This window comes from Schistocerca serialis, chromosome 9, assembly GCF_023864345.2.
Source record: "Schistocerca serialis cubense isolate TAMUIC-IGC-003099 chromosome 9, iqSchSeri2.2, whole genome shotgun sequence".
Taxonomy (NCBI): domain Eukaryota; kingdom Metazoa; phylum Arthropoda; class Insecta; order Orthoptera; family Acrididae; genus Schistocerca; species Schistocerca serialis.
The window spans coordinates 412,077,875-412,093,153 of NC_064646.1; positions in this window are offsets into that span (position 1 = coordinate 412,077,875).

Sequence of the window (15,279 nt, forward strand, 5' to 3'; positions counted from 1 at the left end):
AATGAGTCTTTAAAGTCCTGTATGTGCATTGGTTCATGGTCTTGCCACTTCCACCGTATGCAAGAGTGAGTGAGTCTTGTGGGACAGCGGGGGAACTGTTCACATGTGAAGATGACACACGGTGATACCTCTAATGAAAGCTCTGCAGCAGAATTGATGGTAGATGTTCACAAGGTCATCTGCATGTGATGTGGAGTTCAAGCAGTACTTTGGAGTTTAAACTGAGCATTGTCTGGAAGGTGTTATGCTTGACGGCTCAACTAATTCACCATCGAGATAATGAGCAGGTGTGTGTGCACACACTCAAATGAGCTGCCTGTTTCAGTTACAGGACAATGGGCGCAACGAGTGTGGCAAGTATCATCTGATAAATTGACACAATGTCATCATATCACCTGTGGGATTTCACAGTGGGAAGACAGAAGGATGATGCAGATGAATAATCAGTGAGTGTTACTGTTTGATACACAAATATTTGTAAGCCTTGTTATGAAAGTAAGCAACTGATTCATTTCACTTAAGGGGGTACACAAGAGTAGAAATTTTCTTTTTAGCCTAATTTCAATTTGCTTAAAATGTTCCCCAGAGAGTCTCTTTTTAAGATTCATTTGTATAAAATGTATCATAAATGTTAACATACGTTAAAACAGTGATTTATTGCATGGCCGTCTCGCACATCTGAGTGCTCATGTGCAACTGATGTAACACAGCAATAGTTACTGACGGAACAGGGGTCATGGTAGTTGTAGATAGTGCCACATATGGCATTACTATCGACTAAAATACTGTTCTCAATGTGATTTCTCTTTGTAACATGGTTCATTTTGGTAAACAGTCTGAGAGCACGTAATTGTCCGTTGTCTGCTTAACTTGTCATTTTGCTCGTTTTTGTATACAAAGTAAAATGTGAGTGCCTGGAAATGACAGACAAAGTTAATTATACAGATAACAAAGGTTCTAAAAGTAATACCAATGATGCAAAGAAAAAGATATGATTTTTGTAAGTGGATGCCAGTTAATTGATATAATGTGACAAAATGAGATTGTTTCTACATCAGTGGAAGAAAACCAACTTGTACAGTGCTAGCATTGTCAATTAAAGTTTTGTTCAGTTTCATTATTAAAAAAGATATGTTGAAACTTTAAACACTTGTTTTTTTAAAACAACATTTTCCACATTGGTTGGAGCTATAACTAGTGGAATATACATGCAATTACACCATACCTTTTTGTAACTTGTCAGTAGTTTTTTCTACTGTAGAGCATAGGATATTTGCAATATTTTTAATTTTTAATTTGGGTTTTTTTTTTCCAGAGTGCTGTCATTTAGTTTAAAACAATTTTCAAAAAGATATCCCTATGTATTGTGTACTATGTCAGTTTCAAAGTAGCTTTTGAAATTTTGTTCTATGTTGGAATTTGTGGCATTCAGAGATCCTTTCATCGATGTTGTGCAGTGTCCTCTGGGTGTAAGTTTTTTCTTTAAAAATTCATTATACAATTTTAAGTCTGTACAAGAAAGGTCCAAAGAAAGTTTTATAATCTGTTTCTTATTTTATTTAAAAAAAAAAACATGAATATAGGTTCCAAAATAGAGAGTCACCCTGCTCTAGCCCCTTAGGAGTCTCAAGGTGTTTGTGAGCATTCATTTTTGTTGTATATTGTGAGTGGTATATTCTATATCCAAGCAATTCCCTGATTTCTGCATTTTGGTTTTGGCTGAGTGGTGTTACGTTTTGGGTACTAATGTTGATGTTTATTGGTCTACTGTTTGTAACAAAATATTTCTCCTTTAAATTGTTTTGAAAGTTGATATAGGTGACAGTTATGCTCTTCATTAGGATTAGTGATTTGTTGCCTTTAGAGAGAGAGACAGAAAGAAAGAGATTATGGCTAACCTGTGATTCATGTCAAGCAAGGTGCTTCTGAAATGATGTTGTGACAAAGTTGTTTTAATCTTTTAATGCCTGGTAAAATCTTGTTGTTTAAGTCATAGTTAAGATTACCATTTTAATCAATGGGGCATCTGATTTAAGAGATATTTTGGTTCTGGTACTTGGTTTTCAGATCACATTACTAAGAAAGTGTTCTCCTTTCCTTAGAGTGTAAAGCATTTACTGACTTCTTTCATTTTAAGACGTATCTTGTAACTGTTTTTTACATGTGTTTTAGATTACTGAAGAATGAGATTCTGTGTGTATCATAATTAACCTGTTTGAGACAGCCCACTGTGATTTTGGGAGGCTGGAATCTGAGGTTATTTGGAAGCTGTTATGAGCAGTTAGATTTTACAAAGGAATTTTTTTTATTTTAATGTTTATGTTGTGCACGTATTAAAGGGCAATTATTGTTATAAATTTTATTTTTGGGACATCCACAAGTGTTCTGAAACCTGTTCATGACAAATAAATCTGTCAAAGTTGTAAAATAGTTTTATTGATCGAAGTCTTGCACGACAGAAGTCACTATACACTACCATGGTTTTGGCCACTTAGCTTCATCAGCAGCCATATCTGAAATACAACAGTAGTAGGAGACATCCACATCCATACAAAAAGTAGACAAATATCTACCATAGGTGAACCATCAAATAACATCCCAAACTGTGGCTGCAAAGAACCCCAAATTTTCATCATGGCCTTGGAAAATGCCTCTTGCAGGAAGATTGGGAACAGGAATGCAGGAAGTCAGAAGCAGGAACAGCACGCTTGTATGACCCATGCGCCTACGGGAAGCAGACTACATTGACATAAGGTTTCTTCTTGTATAATTAATTGATTTCATTACATAAACATCACAACTTCAGACTCTTAGCATATACGGGTTGTTGTTTCTTCGAATGTCTGAACATCGCATCTACATACTTTGGGATGACCTTAAATTCCAAACATTTGTTTTTAATCTTTGTTTCCATACATTTGACTAATTTATGACATAGATTGAGATACTCTTCCATAGCCCCATGGGTCGCACAGGTGCGCTGTTGTCAACGTTTGGCTGCATGCATTCCTGGTGACAATTTTGTCATAAGAGGAATTTTCTCAGGCCACAGTTGAAAGTTGGGGTTCTTCGAAGACACAATTTGGGATGTTATTTGATGGTCCACCTATGGTAGTTGTTTGTATACTAGTTCTTTGAGCATAGTCATGATGTTGCTCTACTGATAGATTTTCAGATACATCTGATGGTACGGCTAAGATCCTGAATCCATGGCAGTGTATAGTGTCTTCTGTCATGCAAGACGTTGATCAATAAAAATATTTTACAGGTACAGATGAATTGCTTATCATGAACATGAAATAATTGTTATCCTTCATTATTTTTTAAAGATGGCCATTTTAATTAGAGCTATCTGATGAAATAAAATTTTGTAAAATATTGTACATGTTATTTCTTGGTGAGTGCATCTGGCTCCTTCCATAACCAAGTTAAATGTTCTGTCTTGGAATAATTTGGAGGTAGCTAAAAGTAAGAAACCTTATATAAGAAGGAGGTGACCTGCAGTTGTAGGTAATAAATGAAATACAGTTTCAATCAGAACCACAAAAAATTCAGCCACTCTTAATACAAACGGTAGTTGCAAAGTGAAAATTATCAGCTAAAACAAATAAAATTAAGCAAGTTTTTGATTGTTTGCAAGGACTTGTCAGCATCTCCTTGATGCAGTATCATGGCAATATTCTAGTGCAACCAAAAGAAAATAGCACCCATCTCCACTTTTACCACTGGGCTGCACCATGTTGGCTTGGCTCACCTAGCTGAATGACAAGATAGTGTGGCGCGTGGCTATCAGTATGGACCAGATCTGCAGACATCCAGGGGACAGTGTTGTACCTTGGCACTCTTTATAGATTTTCCCATCTATACAGCAATGTAATAGAAGTTCAATGTATTTCCTTATTCCATTTTGGTATGTTGGCATTCACCCTGTGCCTGTTGCAGTCTTCTTCCTGAAATTACAAAAATCACTCCAGAGAATAAGGTGACTCCAGTTGTGAAAATCTGTTCCCAGGTACTACATGGTCATGTACCTAGGAATAAATAATCTACTCAAATTTAATAGTCTTGCAGTCAAGAAAATCTTGTTTGTACTAACTTAATACATCGCAACCTGGCACCGGTTCCGTACCTTTCTTAGTACAATCAGAATGTTAATATCATTGTGGGTTTGTTTGCTATTCTATGAATCTTTATAGCATAGATGAGAGGGAGAAAAGCTACTTGGTTGGAGGGGGCTAGGTTACAGAAGACTGATAATTCTCTTGGATTTGGTAGGAATTTTTGCTGATGAGGCAAGATATTACTCTTTTTTTAACAAATTTATTGATATAATGAACACATTTGCTCAGTGAGGTGTTGGACCAAAACCACTTATCAGAATGTCAGATGCTTTCAATAAGTATTAGAAAGGATCTCTCTCAGAGACAAGTGTTTGGCTGTCAGTCAGTCTGCTATCTGCTGGCCACTCGGTCTAACTAATCAATCAACACTGGGAACTTATAAAGGCACATTTGCATGCCGAGCGTGAGTTTCCTCGGAAACGCGAGATATTAATTAAATAAATAATCAGTGACAAATAAATAAAGCCTATGGCACACAACTGCAGCGCTGTGTCGCTGATAAAACAAAAGCACAATTACGTTACTCGTATGTTTGATTAAGAAAAAAGAGCTCTGGTTGAAGTGGTGCGAGAAGCACGTATTTTAGTTTATTGTCTGGCACACCGCCATATTTCATGTTATAAAAAATTACTGCGAGTTGCAACCATACTAGGCACTCGATTCTGAAAAGAATTTATATTTATAAAAGTAAGTAGGATTGTGAACTGTAGGCTTATTCATTGAATATATCTGATTTAACTAACTGTGTAATTTTTTTGTTTAGTAGACAATCACCTCTGTACGACGTTTTGGCATGGCTGGCAAATTATTGTAATATTGAGATTTAGTTTATGAGTCCGCACCTACCGCAGCAGTCTTTGGAAACGATTTAATTACGAAGTCCGATTATTTCAGTTTTATTTCACGGTCAACTACGAGTAACATTGCCTTTACGAAAAAGCCATTGTCAAGCGTCTGATACCGAATAATTAAAACCTGACGACTCATAGGAGAGACAATCATACAGATAAAATAATTAATATTTTATTTTATTTAATTTATTTTATTTATTTTATATTGGCGACCGTGACAGGACTTGTTATTTTGTCATTTGTTACATTGTTCTCTTTGTTTCATGTGAAAAATCAACTTTCTGGACCTGGACTTGACTATATGAGAAATAACAAAAATCAGGAGATATTTGCCAATTATAAAATTTTGCGGGAAGACGCAAAGAAGCTTCCAGCAAAATAAGGTAAGACGCAGCATCTTTGCATTAGCAGGCTTGACCAGACGTATAATTCAGTGTATTAGCTTTTCAGTAGATTCTGTAGTGTTTCTTTTCCGCATAACAGTTTCAGTGATAAATTCCATTCTCAGTATTTTTCCTTAAACAATAACGTATGCAACAATACCAATACACGAGTGTACAATATGGCCGACTTCTGTACGATATCATGTAACATGGCCAGCAGCCATTACCAATAATCTCAAATTCAGTTTATATTTTTAAATTAACAGACAGCCATTGTTGCTACGACCGATTCATGCTCAACTGTATTTTATTTTAAAATCAGTGTCAAATATTTTCTTGAAACATATATCACGTGTGGCATGGTAATAACTAGAAAACAATACGCAAAAATGGAACAGCAAAGACGTACTATTCAGACGCAATCCGACTCGGACGAGAGACAAATGTTAGAAAATGACTTTACGACAGCAACCGGTAGTGACGATTCATCAAACATTGACGCGAGTGTTGACGAAAATTTTGACAATAGGCCTTCCACCAAAAAAATTTCAAAGTCTCAATCAGAGCCCATGTTAATGCATGACGTCACGTCTAATGACGCGGCGGGGGCAGAGACCTTGCAAACGGTAAACATTGCCGACATGTTACAAATGCTAATGAAGCAAAACGCCGAAAACATGGCAACCTTACAGACGCAAAATGAACAGTTAAAGACACAAAATGACGGAATCAAATCTGATCTCATAGCACTCAAGACAGGTAACGACACATTATGTAAGCGTGTGGAACTTATAGACGCCACACTGACCAAACAGATGACTGAACTCAGTGCTAAATTTTCCCAGCTTAATACGAGACAAGAAAAGACTACAACTGACGTAGCACTTTTACAGACACAAGTAAAAAACCTTAATGTCACGTGTGAAGTTCTTACTGAACAAATTCAAACATATCCTTCAGTACATGACAACCTTGAAAAACGAATTACTGACGTACAGAATAAATTTGACAATGTTGAACAACACCTGACTGACATCTTACAATCTGATGCCACAGCTCATTTTCAAAATATTAATAAAGAATTTCATGATTGGGTAGTCAACAAAGACAAACATTTTGATAGATGCTTACGTGAAAATTTACCAACAATTGTGCACGACTCCGTAGCGCAATACATTACTAATAACAAACAGCTGATCAGTGACGCAGTACAATCCGTCACTGCACCCATGAGACAATTCACCGATCGACCACAGTCTGAATGTAATGAAAATATCAGTCAAAATGCACAGTCCAGGAACCAATATACATTCGAGTATGACACACACATACCGCACACGACAAACACACAAGAACAAAACACACCACAACTACAACACATACCACGATGTGCAAACACAAACACAAGCTATTATCATGGTAAACCACAGCAACATTATCGTAATTACTCGCCAGCTGGACATAGCAGTAATTACAGTGGGACAAATCCATATCATAATGCAAAGGAAGACGAAAGCTTAATGAAACACAGGCAATTTCAGATTTTTATCCCAGAAAAATGAACCATTCATCCGGTGATTTTTCTCAAATCTTTTAGTAACGCATTTCCACGCACTTGGAGTGACCGGAAAAAGATTTCATATATTGTCGGTTACATCCAAGGCGAAGCAGCTGTCTGGGCATACAGTCAAGCTGACGTATGTACCACGTACAGTGAGTTTGAGCGTACTTTTCTGAACAAATTCTGGTCGCAATCCGTTCAGGAGCGACTCAGAAGACAAATTTTAGAACCTGAAGCTTTTAACAGTAAAAATGGTAACTTACACAGATATTTTGAAAAATACTTGAACATGGGACACTTTTTAGACAAACCGGTCGCAACGCGAGATATACTCCGTGCGTTGAAGGCCAAATTGCCTTTCAACATTAAAGAAAAACTCCTACATATCCCGGATGACGATTCAGATTATTTTTTAACAGCTTTAGATTCGGTTGACATGTTACTTGAAGATCAGCGCTTCGCGCGGCAAAACAGCAGCCACAATGTTTACACTAGTGGTATGCAAAACATGCAGGCTTGCCAACACAATTCTGGTGCGCCCACAGTTGGATACGCGGTACAACAAAAACAGCAAACTCACATGCCGTCTCAGTACGGAAATCAAAATCAACACGCGTATTCCAATACAAACAATAGTTACAACAGTAATAACATTTCATGCGGCAATCCATACAAAAGGCACCGCGGTAATAACTACAACGGTAACAACGGATACAAAGGTAATAACAAAAACACAAACAGAAATAGAAATAATAATAACTACGAGCCAAGACAGCATCAAGGTTGGACTCGTAACGATCAGTACTTTCATTCAAACTCTGCTTTACCACAGCAGCCACCAGGTCAAAATTGGAGCATACCTTACGACCGAGAGGTAAGTTATAATGCGCAACAGCAACAACAACCGCAAAAGTTTGGAGATCATAATAGGCAATATCCGAATGTGAATATAATAGAAATGACACCTGATGCACAACCTCAATCTGTGTCAGTACCTAGTACAAATGCTAATCCAACAAACTAGAAACAGTCACTACTTTGCCCCAGGTCGTGGCTGAAGAATCCTTGGGGGGCGGCTTCAATGTTAATCAGTTATTTGACACCACACTTGAACAACAGAATAATGATATGCCGAGTAATTCTAAACAAAAACTACCTGTTTTATTTATAAGATACAACCACAATAACAGTATATCAGATGAACTTTTACAAGACAGTACACAATGTCGTTTAAACACAAATGAAATTGTTTTAGCATCCACTACTGGTGTAGTAGGTGGGATTCCAACTACTATTATCCTAGATACAGGTGCAGCTGTGAGCGTTTTATCTTTTAATTTTTATAAAAAGATGTGTGAATTGGAACCTGTGCCTGAGTTTCCTGCCCAAAACTGTAAAATAACTACTGCACTAGGTAATAAGTCATGTAGGGTTACGAAGCAAGTTTTTGTAAACGTTAATATAGGTAATGGAACCGTACAATGGCCATTCCTGGTTGTACAAAACCTTGTGACTAATTGCATATTAGGAATAGATATTATGAGCGAGAAGGACTGCATTATAGACTTCTCCAAAGGTAAATGTATTTTAAATGATAAAAGCAGGGTAATTATTATTGATTTGGACAGGAGAACTCTAAAGCATGACAAACACTGTACAGGGTACAAGGTTCAGTTAGTACTTGACAAAGACATTCAAGACATGCAAACACGCTCATCTGACGCAGAGCTAATGGACTTGAAAACATTGCTTGATCATAAGATAAGTGAAGCTACAGCTCTCAGTGTACATGAACGTATAAAACTACAGGAAGTGTTATCCAAATATTTCCAAGTTTTTACCAAACGATTAGGTGTTATCAACACGTATGTGTACAAGATTGAAGTTAAGCCTCACAAGATCTTCTACCATAAGACATATAATGTACCGTTATCTCAACGACCTGCTGTGTGGCAAGAATTAAAACAAATGTTAGACTGGAAGGTCATTGAACCATCCACCTCACCTTACTGTAGTCCTCTACTTGTTGTCAAAAAATCAAATGGAAGCATTAGGTTAGTGTTAGACGCACGAGCTATTAATGAAATAATTTTACCGGTTCACACAAAACCTGAAAATTTAGAAGAGCAATTACAGAAATTTCTAGATGCAAAATATTTTTCCCCAATAGATCTCGCTAATTCGTTTTGGCAGGTGGGTATCACTCCTGATTCTCGGAAATATACTGAATTTATGTTCGGGGGGCGAACCTATCAGTTTTGTGTTCTACCTTTCGGACTGAATGTCAGCTCTGGGGTATTCATTACAGCCCTGGATACCGTGCTTGGCGACGATTTAGTTGACACAGTCACACACTATGTAGATGATATACTGATAGCTACACAATCCTGGAATGAACACGTTGACACACTTCAAAGAATTTTAGAAAAATTTGCACAAGCTGGAGTCACAGCCAATCTTAGAAAATCAAAGTTTGGTTGCAGTGAGATAAAGTACTTAGGACATATCATTAATTCACAGGGCATACGTCCGGATCCCAGTAAATTAGATGCTATCAGAAACTTTCCTAGCTCTCGAACTAAAAAGCAGTTAAAATCATTCCTTGGGCTATGTTCATTTTTCAGACGTTTTTTGCCACAACCACTTTTGAACAGTAAACATCTGCTAAATCTACTCAGAAAGAATCAAGTTTGGATCTGGTCGGAACAGTGCCAGAATGACTTTAATACAATTAAACATGCTTTAGTGAATGCTAACATATTGAGCCATCCAGATTTCAATTTAGATTTTTGTATGACTTGTGACGCTTCACGTACTGGCTTGGGCTGTTGCTTATTTCAAGTTGTAAAGAATAAAGAGGAGGAACAGATAAAAATTATTGGGTTTGCGAGTCGCACTCTAACTCAATGTGAGCGTACATACTCCACTACTGAGTTAGAAACACTTTCCATAGTATGGGCGTTCAAGAAATTCAATTATTATTTATTTGGAAAACATACAGTAATTTACACCGATCACCAGGCCCTGACATTTTTGTTAACTTGTAAACTTGTACATCCTAGACTATCACGATGGGCAGTTACACTTCAGAACTACTCTTTTGAAATTAAGTACATAAGAGGTAAGGACAACACCATTGCAGACACTTTGTCTAGACTTCCACAAGGTATGAATGATACCAACAGTGACTTAGAAAATATAAATGACTACAGGATTCTCTTAATGCAAGACAAGCAGTATCACCAATATTATATTGATATGTGCAGAAACATGGCTGAATTACAAAAATCTGATCCTCACTGGTATAAAATAATAACATTACTGGTAGAAAAACACAATCATCCTTTGACTAAGTATTACAAGTTACACAATGATGTGCTATTTTACCGCCGACATCCAAATGCTACTAACTGGTGTGTATGCATTCCCAAAGAGTCTGAACGTAATTTAATTTGGCACACACACTTAGTATGGGGTCATTATGGAACAAAAAAGTGTTTAGCGAAGCTCAGTACATACTGTTATTTTAGCAATATGAGAAGAAAAATTTACAGGGAACTGAAAACATGTGTCATATGTCAAAAATCGAAACCTCAGAATTTATCCACAAAAACAGATTTACATTCTATTTTACCTAGTAAACCCCTGGAAATTCTGTGTACTGACATCAGTGGACCGCATCCAGCAAGCTCTGGAGGCGTCAAATATATCTTAGCTTTTTATGATATATTTTCTAAACATGTTAAACTTTATGCTTTAAAATCCGCCTCTGCAAGTGCTATAATACGAAGATTCTCAAGTGATTACCTGACGCACGTGGGAAAACCTAAAGCAATTCTATCAGATAATGCAGCATACTACTCTGGGTACAAATGGAGAAATTTCTTGAAGGAAAATAACATTAAAAGTATATTTATTTCGAGGTTTAGTCCACAATGTAACGCGACTGAGAGACTTTTCCGAGAATTAAATCGATTCATGAGGACCTATATTTCATCAAAACATACTAATTGGGTGTCCTACCTAAGTCTTTTCGAAGACGTACTCAATAACTTAAATATTTACGATACAAATTACACACCTAATGAGATCATGTTCAATTGCAAACAGAACGATCAGTGGATAGAACCATTACCTAAGTTGTCAGACAAGGAAATCACACCTGAACAGAAAATAAAAGAAGTATTGACTACATTGACACATCACGCACAAATACGAAACAAACATCACAGAAACATAATAAAAAGAAAACAAAAATTCGAGGTAGGAATGCTTGTACTACTTCGTACTCATCATAAATCGCACTCAAACGACGCAATGCTAAGTGGCGTCTGCTATATGAAGGACCTTATATAATTGTTAACATACCGCACCCTGGTGCGTATCTGTTACAACATCGTAGAACTAACAAAATTATTGGGCTATACGCACACCGAGATCTTAGAGCATTTCATGCTGAATAATGTCAAAGTCATACCCATCAAAATATTGCTAAGCAACTCGAAAAACTCTGTTGCTACAACACAGATAATAAGTAGTATAGAAATTTTCATTTCAGCGTTCCAGAGTCGCAGTTGAAGACAGAAGAACTTTTCTTTCAACGCCGCGGCTCCACCGAGAAGACTGAATATTAAAGTAAAATTTATGATTACGTAGCAGTGAATGACATATTAATTTTTCACGGAACATTTGTTATTGTAGGTACCACTGACTTGGTATGACACCTGACGAACTGACAGACGTCATCTGTGAAGCGATCTTTTGCTTTGAGAAATAGATTAGACGCACATCTCTCAACACGAAAAGCATCTATCAGTAGTCAAGGCCACACAGACACTCTACACACACGCACAAAACGCGAGGAATCGAACATTTTCTCTGTCTTACTATTTTGAATATTTATTGAGTAGTGAAAACGCCTGGTCTTGCCTACTGATGTAATGAATGTTGTGTCTAACCTATCTTAATTTCAGATGACATCACAAAAAACATCGATAATATCCCAGCAAAACCGCTAAAGAGGATGTAAACATCTGCAATTTATGTAATCAAATGTGACACAATGTAATAACCTATAGCTATGTAATGATGATGTAAACATGTTTATGTGCAACTGTATTATGTTTATGCTAAGAAAATATGTGACGTGTGTATGTATAATTACTTATTTTTTTAACTGATGTATCATGTAAAGATTTGAACAAAGCGAGTGCCAAAAAGACATTGCATAGTGAACCTCTGTTCACGGACATTAACGAACATTACTAACTCTGCAACTACGCAGAAACCTATGTGAAGGAAACGGTTAATGCCATTCATTATGCATCGTACCTATGTAAACGCGATGAACGATTTCCTTGATTAATAACTACGAACATTTAGGTGAGCTATATTCAGCAAAAAAAAAACTGAAAATGTGAAGTGAATAATTCGTGCATCGTCTAGTGACATTACTACAGTACCCAACTTCAAGATGTTAACTGGATTAAATGGACACAAAGTGCCTGTCCAGAAAACAACACGACGGGTGGAAGAATTTTGGTTGGAACTTCAGGGAATGAAATGTTCTCGAAATGTGACGGACACTCTTACCTGGACTGTCCAAGGATCGACGCCAGCTATGTGCCGTCCGAGGTTCTGCAACCAAGCTTCCACGGAATGTAAAAAAAAACGAACTGCACGTGGACCAATTACTCGACGGGTTACGTCTGATCTGTAATAAGCAATGCTTTTACTCACAACGAACTGCATCACAACGACTATAATGGAAATGGGAAATGGACACGCTTATGTATTAATCACGTTGTTATACAACGATGTTACTGTGATCAAAAAACTTTACCACGACGATACTAACCTGTAAAAAATTATTGTGCAGCAGATGAATATGAACTGTGATAACGACACGATGTGTATAGGTCAACGCACCTGAAACATACGGACATTTTTCTCTGAAGTATTTCAAAACAATACTATGTAACTAAGAACATTCAACAATCTAAGTTGTATTGTGTTATAACGAATATTGTAAATTTAAAACTAAGTTACCTGTCATAGAATGTAGTCTTCATATGTAATCTTGATTGAATATTTTCTTTGTGCAACGACTGAGAAACGCGCGCACACGAACAATATGAACTGCAATACTGTGCCGCGTGATCTAACTGTACGACATAACGGCAGTCACACAGACGCTTCTGCGCATGCGCGCACTCTATCTGCCAACATAAGAACTTTTACGGCGCACCCGCGTCATTCAAAGTTGTATATAATGTGTATAATGTGTATAATGTAGGTCATGTAAATAGTTGTAGATAACTTAGATTTTCTTGTGCCTTTAGGTGAATTGCTCGCCTGCAGGTGTGTCCTTTCGCCTCGCAATTCAGGGGCCAATATAAAGGCACATTTGCATGCCGAGCGTGAGTTTCCTCGGAAACGCGAGATATTAATTAAATAAATAATCAGTGACAAATAAATAAAGCCTATGGCACACAACTGCAGCGCTGTGTCGCTGATAAAACAAAAGCACAATTACGTTACTCGTATGTTTGATTAAGAAAAGAGAGCTCTGGTTGAAGTGGTGCGAGAAGCACGTATTTTAGTTTATTGTCTGGCACACCGCCATATTTCATGTTATAAAAAATTACCGCGAGTTGCAACCATACTAGGCACTCGATTCTGAAAAGAATTTATATTTATAAAAGTAAGTAGGATTGTGAACTGTAGGCTTATTCATTGAATATATCTGATTTAACTAACTGTGTAATTTTTTTGTTTAGTAGACAATCACCTCTGTACGACGTTTTGGCATGGCTGGCAAATTATTGTAATATTGAGATTTAGTTTATGAGTCCGCACCTACCGCAGCAGTCTTTGGAAACGATTTAATTACGAAGTCCGATTATTTCAGTTTTATTTCACGGTCAACTACGAGTAACATTGCCTTTACGAAAAAGCCATTGTCAAGCGTCTGATACCGAATAATTAAAACCTGACGACTCATAGGAGAGACAATCATACAGATAAAATAATTAATATTTTATTTTAATTTATTTTATTTATTTTATAAACTGCATCACTGGTACTCACAGGCCATTTCACCCACTGTACAAGTGACAGGTACCAAGCAATAACTAGGTCCTGGTATTTGATGAAATTCCACTAGTCTAACTTTTTGAGAAAGCGAGAGACAGTCTCTGTTCAGCATTATTCCAATGAATGTTGTAAAGTGCTACTTAGCTTACATTTGCTGTGTGTCCACCATAGTCTGTCACCATCTTCTCTACACTAGATGAAGTGTTTACAGATCCATTGGGTGCTGGTGCAGAGCATCCCTGCCCCCTGGATGCTCTGTACTGACACTGAGAACCTCCCCACTCACAGCTACATGACTCTTTTATAACATTATTAATAGACTCTGATTGCACAAAGCCCTCTTTAATTTCTTTCTGGATCATTCCTTTCAACCTTCCCATCACATGTGATCACCTTAGTGCTTGACTATCTCTCTACATCGTACTCGAGGTTCTTACATTATGTGTTGTGGAAAGTTCTGTATGATTCCATTAAGAATGACCCTCCAGACCATTGGTAACATGTCAAGTGTTCTGCTTGCTCATGTGTTTGACCAGCCTCGAAAATGGAAATAGTGTGCAGCTCCTTTGAGGAGTATTATTTGCTCTCGATACACCATTCAGCTCTCCTCTATGATGCACACATGCTGTCTTGCATACGGTATCCAGCTCACTTCTGTTGTCATGATCTGACATGTAATAAAATTTATTAAACTTTTCCGAGGACACCACAAATAGCTTGTATTACATTATTATTACAGTGTACACCAATAACCACTAAGTGATACCAAATTAAGAAGTATTACCAGAAACCATTTTTGAGTCAAAAACTGTTTTAAATAGTCTGTTGGCAATTAAAACAAATTTCCATTTTCAAGACAGGGAAAATTGTTATGAAATCAGAGGGACTCAGCTAGTTTACAGATATTTTGTGTTGCATTGTTGAAGACCTTCTGTTTCAGGTTACTATATAGTGTACGACTGACCAAGTATGGCTTCACTGCCCACACGTTATGTAAATAGTTTCAAAATTACACTGAATTTTACGAGCAACGAAAGTACGTAACTGAATAATTAAAATATGCTCCAAATAGCTTCAATGTATTTCACAGCCCTTAATGTGCAGATCTTGTAATACTGGCAAACGCTGCCCAACACATAGCCTCATGTCTCACTCCAACAGAAACTGTAGAAAATGATGGAAACTGCTGATAGTGCTTTCTACTGCGTATACCTTCACATGATTCTAAAATCAGTCACAGTCGCCAACCAGTCAGGTGCACTATCCTC